The sequence below is a fragment of the Nicotiana tabacum genome, chromosome 6 (assembly GCF_000715075.1).
Source record: "Nicotiana tabacum cultivar K326 chromosome 6, ASM71507v2, whole genome shotgun sequence".
NCBI classification, from domain to species: Eukaryota; Viridiplantae; Streptophyta; class Magnoliopsida; order Solanales; family Solanaceae; genus Nicotiana; species Nicotiana tabacum.
In genome coordinates, this window is record NC_134085.1 from 184,036,921 (window position 1) to 184,043,939 (window position 7,019).

Below are 7,019 nucleotides of genomic sequence, written 5' to 3' on the forward strand. Positions count from 1 at the left end.
CAAAACAGAAGATTGTTCTATCTCGGGGACACACCTCCGGATCATATTGTCAACACAAATTCTAAACAGGTAAGGCTCATCCCAATAATACATGTGGTAGTCACGATAAAACTTTTTCTTTTGTACAGATGAAAGGTCATCAGGAACTATACCGCAGGTGAGGTAATTTGCAAAATCTGCATACCATGGCGCTTTCTCAAGATTAGTAGCGAGCAACTTCTCGTTTGGAAAGGTTTCTAGAATATCTTCAACCTCAACTGCATTTTCAGCTCCCTCAAGTCGTGATAGATGATCAACGACTTGGTTCTCTGTGCCCTTACGGTCACGAATTTCAAGGTCGAATTCTTGCAGCAGCAACACCCAACGAATCAGGCGCGGCTTAGACTCTTTCTTCTAAATCAAGTACCTAAGAGCTGCATGATCAGTGTATACAATTACCTTAGAACCAATCAGATATGATCTGAACTTGTCAAAAGCAAACACCACAGCCAACATCTCCTTCGCAGTCACCGTATAGTTCAGTTGGGCTCTACTCAGCATTCTACTTGCATAGTAGATTGGATGCATCAGCTTGTCCTTCCGCTGTCCCAGCACTGCCCCCATTGCGTAGTCACTGGCATCACACATAAGTTCGAATGGCTGCTCCCAGTTGGGGGCAACAATGATAGGTGCTGCGACCAGTCTCTTTTTCAACTCCTCGAATGCTACCCTGCAATTATCAGAAAACAAGAAAGAGTGATCTTTTTCAAACAACTTACAGAGAGGGTTGGCAATTTTTGAGAAGTCTTTTATGAATCTCCGGTAGAAACCGGCATGCCCAAGGAAGCTTCTGATTTCTTTGACTGAAGTTGGAGGAGGTAACTTTGCTATTACATCCACTTTAGCACGATCCACCTCAATTCCTTTGCTTGACACCCGGTGTCCCAAGACTATGCCTTCTTATACCATGAAGTGGCACTTCTCCCAGTTCAGAACCAGATTAGTCTCGATACACCGTTTCAGCACACGCGTCAGATTTATCAGGCACTCATCAAATGAATTCCCCACCACTGAGAAGTCATCCATGAACACCTCCATTATGTCCTCTACCATGTCAGTGAATATGGCCATCATGCACCATTGGAATGTGGCGGGTGCGATGCATAGGCCAACGAACATCCTCCGAAAGGCATAAATGCCATAAGGACAAGTGAAAGAGGTCTTCTCTCTGTCCTCCGGTGCAATGGAAATCTGGTTGTATCCTGAGTACCCGTCCAGAAAACAGAAATGTGACCTCCTTGCCAGTCTGTCTAACATCTGATCAATGAAGGGAAGTGGGAAGTGGTCTTTCCGGGTGGCTGGATTTAGCTTTTTATAATCCATGCAAATTCTCCACCCCATGACTGTTCTTGTGGAGATCAATTCATTGTTATCATTCTTAACTACCGTCATGCCACCCTTTTTAGGTACACATTGAACTGGGCTAACCCAGCTGCTGTCAGAGATTGGGAAGATAATTCCCGCGTCTAACCACTTTATTACTTCCTTCTTCACCACTTCCTTCATGTTGGGGTTCAACCTTCTTTAGTGTTCCCTGGAAGATTTGTGTCCCTCTTCCAGTAGAATTTTGTGCATACAGTAGGCGGGGCTGATCCCCTTTATGTCTACCATGGTCCACCCAATGGCAGTCTTGCACTCCTTAAGTACCTGCAAGAGTTGTTGCGCCTGCACATCTAACAAACTAGATGAGATAATAACACGTAATGTGGAGTTAGGTCCAAGGAATTCATACCTGAGATGGTTGGGCAATGGTTTTAACTCCAGCTTTGGTGGTTCTTCGATAGATGGCTTAGCTGGAGGAGTCTCTCGATTTTCCAAGTGTAAAGGCTCAAATTCTAGAGTTTTATCCCAGAACCCTCTACCCTCTAATGCCAACACCCATTCCGCCAGTTCCTCTCCATTCACCTCATCCAAATTCATTAAACATGCAGCAAGGGGGTCCTCAATGGTTAGCACCTCATCATCAGTCTCCACGATTACATCCACGGCATCAATAAGAGAACAATTGGCGAATTCACTTGGTCGCCTCATAGATTTCTGCACATTGAATGTTATCTCCTCATCTTGAGCTCCCCGGTTTCACAATCAATGAGCGCTCTCCTTGTGGTCAAGAATGGTATTCCCAAAATTATGGGAATCTCTTCATCCACTCTGCAGTCTAAGATCACAAAATCTGCAGGGAATACAAATTTCCCTACCTGAACTAGCACATCATCCAGTATACCAGAGGGTCGTTTCACTGTCCTATCAGTCAGCTGCAACAACATAGAGGTGGGTCTAGCTCTTCCAATGCTCAGCCTCTTATAAATCGCCAGGGGCATAAGATTGATGTTGGCCCCTAGATCACACAGTGCTTTAGCAAAAGCAAAATTACCAATAGTGCATGGAATTGTAAAGCTCCTTGGGTCAGACACCTTTTCTGCAATTGGTCTAGTCACCACTGCACTACATGTCTGAGTAAGAGTAACTGTGGCCAAGTCTTGGAAATCAAACTTTCGGGACATCAAGTCCTTCATCATTTTCGCATACCCAGGCATCTCCTTCAAAGCTTCAATCAATGGTATGTTTATCTGGATTTGTTTCAGCATTTCGAAGAACTTCTTGTATTGTTCCTCCTTTTGATACTTAGCCAGCCTCTGAGGGAAAGGTGCAGGAGGTCTCTTCTTCCCAATCAACTGGGATTGATCCTTATCAGCTGCTACATCAACTACTGGTTCTTGGACTGTCTCAGCTTCTTTCTCGGTCGCATTCTGGATGCTATTTTCTTCCTGGGCATGCTGGACTGGCACCTCTGTCAGTTTCGTTGACTCATCCAGCTCAATGGGCACTGGTATAAGTGTCTCGGCTTGTCTAGTTTCTCGAGCCCTCTCTTGCTCTACATCCAGATCTCTGCCATTACGTAGACTTACCGCCATCAGCTGCTTTGGGCCTTGATGATTTGGATTTATCTGGGTGTCTGCAGGTAGTGTCCCATGAGGACAATTGTTCAGAGACATAGAAATTTGGCCCACCTGCACTTCAATATTCTTGATTGCTGCATCATGTGCATCCACTCTCTCATTAATCTTTGCATTAGACCCAATAACCTGCTGCATCATTGCCTCAAGTCTAGCAAACCCATCTTCCTGCCTTCCACCATGCTGCTGCTGAGGAGGGTGATACCCCTGCTGTTGATTCTGATTATTATATCCCTGTGGCCTTGGGTAAGGTTCCATATTGTTAGGGGGTCTCATACCTCCCATGTTTCCATTGTTGAACTGTGGATGGACTGGCCTGTATTGCTGATTTTGCTGGCCCCAATTCTGACCACCCTGTCTCTGGCCTCCATAATTAGACACATAATTCATGTCTTCAGGGTAGTGGTGATGATCATGTTCTGCATTCCATTGATTACCGATTGGCTGACTAATGCAAGATGCGCACAAGCCCCCATTGGTAGTATCTACGATATGTACCTGCTGCTTCTGCCCTGACTCTTCCACCTTTTTGGTGAGTATACTCATATGTGTCAATAAGGTGGCCATATTTTCAACCATAGAGTTGGATGGATCTAAGGGCACTAAGTGAACCACTGGAGTGATAGGTGCATTCCTGGTTGTCCATCCCGAATTTTGTGCTATCTTGTCAAGCAGACTCTGGCCTTCTCTCTATGTTTTGCTCAAAAATGCTCCACCAGCTGAAGCATCAACAATGTTCTTCACGCTATCTAACAATCCCATGTAAAACCGCTGCCCCAACATCAGATCTGGAATACCATAGTGCGGACATATAACCAGCATCCCTTTAAAGCGCTCCCATGTTTCATGCAGTGTCTCCATTGGTCTCCGTTTAAAACTCAAAATTTCATCAATTTGTTGAACAATCTTATTGGGTGGGTGGAACTTGTTATGGAATTTCCTAACTAACTCATCCCAAGTTGTTATAGAATTTATGGGAAGTGAGTTTAGCCAAGTCTGGGCAGCTCCTGTCACTAAGAATGGAAACAATAACAACTTGATTGCTTCAGGAGTTACGTTGGGCTGCCTTTGGGTTTTGCAGATAGAGAGGAAGTTCTTCAAGTGCTGCTGAGGATCTTCGACTTGCGACCCCGAAAATAGTCCCTTGTTCTGCAACAAGTGCAACATGTTATTCATAATTTGGAATGACTCAGCCTGTATCTACGGAACTACAATGGCTGTGGACAGATTTTCAGCTGTGAGTTGTGCCCAGTCATAGAGAGCAGCCTCTTGCACTATTGGTACTGCTGGGTTTTCCTCGTGATCCCCATGACTGTTTCGAATTGTGCAATTGTTGGTTGTTTTTCCGATTAGCCCGATTCAAGGTCTTGAAAACTTTCTCGGGATCTGATAATGCTTCAAATACTTCACCAGATCTCGATGAGTTTCTAGGCATGCACCTGTGCAACCAAGTCAACAAACATTAAAATTTCAATGTAAAAATTGGGTATAGAGAAAAAAATGACTACAATAAGAATTTTTGTACTTATTTCAATTGTAACTGATAACACCGTTAATTTCCCGGCAATGACGCCAAAACTTGATCACGCCCAACTATGCCTTACAAAAGGACAATGCGGACGTTGCAAATATAACCTGAGTATTTATGCCCACTGTCGAATCCACAGAGAATTAACCTATCAATTGCTTTCGTTGGACTTACTAAATTCTTTAGAGTCAACTTCCCCAAACGTTGTGAATAACAGTTGATGGTATATTTAATAACTAAGATTGAAAGTCAATAAACAGTGGTAAACTAAATATGCTTAAGTTGTGAACAATAATGAGAGGGTTCTAAGGTAGTGATTTCCCCTATTGATGAAATCTCTTCCGTTTATGCTTCATATAGATTTACCAACACATCTCTATCAACCATGAACACTCAAATTATCGTGAATCTCTCCTGAGTAATCACGATAATTTACTAGACGCACTCTCCCGAGATACGGTAGCTGGCTTTGTTTATTACAGTTCACTTTAGATTGCACCCAAGACTTCGTTATCCCTAATCCCGCCTTTAAACCCGCAGTTATAGATCTCTCTTATACTTTGGGAGTGATATTGTTCACAATTACCTACATATGCACTCTCTCCCGAGTTATGCATACTAAATAGGCACAACCAATTGAGGATCCTGTCAATTAACTACAACAAACACGTAGTTGAACAAATAGAGATTAAACTTGCAAACTATATTAACATAATCAAGAAGTTCATCCTTCAATAGGTTCCATCAAAACCCTAGACAAAGGATTTAGCTACTCATGACACTGGGTAAATAAACTATGAAAATATTCATGATCAAAATTGCAAGAAAAATAAACAGAAGAAGAAAATATGATGTTTTGGGTGATCTCTCACACTTGTTTTTCTTGCCAAAGTACTTTCTAAAACATTGTCTTCCTCCCTTGGGCGAGTTCTATTGTTTAATATAGGGTTTTGGGCTAAAAATCCCATGTTTTGCACTTCAGTCCCTCAATTTTCCGCTTCCTGCCGCGGTCCTACCGCGGTTACGGCAGGACCGCGACCAACTATCCTCTCAGAATCCGCAACAGCCTTCTGCCGCGGTCCGACCGCGGTTACGCCGAGACCGCGACGGTCCATCTCCAGTTCTGGTTTTGCTGCCTTCGCGTGGTGCACTTAGCGGATATTGTACGATTGACCTCTTTTTCTCCGTAATTGATCTCAAAAGTACTCCATAGACTTTCTTTTATTGTATATAGCTTGCAAAGCATGAAAAGCACTAATCAGAGCATTTTGTTATCACTTTTTACTATAAAAACTATACAAGAAGGTGGTTCTTTAGGGCCTAATTATAGTCCAATTCACCTATTATCAATAGTACTCCAACTTTTTTTCATTTTACGTCATTTTAATCAAATGTAACTTTTTCATTTTGAATGTTCTTATCCTTCTGCTTTTTATATACTCCTAATAAGTATGATCACATCTGCATTTCAAAATTAAAGTGCTTTTCTTTTATTGATACACCTAAAGTTGAGATTTTTCAACTTTCAGGTTTCGTGGAGAATGTTCTTTCAACTGTCGGCATCTTTTGTTCAAACAAAGTGGATATGATTAAGGTTGATAACCTGGTTGGTAGCAAGTCAGTTAAAGGAATTCCACTTCTACATATTAAAGCTAATCAAGTTTATTACTCTCCAATAAAAGCTTGTTTGGATGGTTGTTACTTATTGTACTGTATCGCATTGTTACTTTAAATATAATATTTGTTTTGATTATTACGTAAATTTTATTGTATCGTATCGTTAAATCCATCGTTATATAACGACGAAATGTGCCACTTTATGTAACGACCGATTTGGTGTGGTCGCGTCGTTACCTTGTCCTTTTCTCTCAATCTCACCCTTTATTATTATTAAATAATTTTATTTTATCATTTACCCTATCTTTTTATATATTAATTTTACCCTGTACATAATTTTTCTTTATAATATTGTAAGTTTATTCTTTATATTGCTGGTGCATGATATCATGACACGATGGCAAACGACACAATCTATCCAACCATTATATTTATCAAACGATAAAATACAATACGATAAGATACGTTATAAAACGATAACAACCTAAGGTGATTATAGATAAATTTATATGAAAAATCATAATTGGTAACTTGATAAAAATGATAAACAACCTGCTATTAGATATTAAACTAAATTGACAGCAAAAGAAATTGATACACTCCCTTGTAACTAATAGAGCTACAATTATTCGCTCAAGCACTTTTTTCCAACATACATCTAATTCAAGAGCGAATTAAACCATTTTCTGCTGTTAAAAACATAAATTGAGGAGAACCAATCAGAACAAAATATTCTCTAGAATAACAAGTAATAAAAGAAGGCTTAATAGAAGTCATATAATTAGAAATTTTACCTGTAACAAAGGTATACACCTTATTTATTATAAACTAAAATTATTTTAAAATATTATTTTATATAGCTACCTTTTATATTTTAT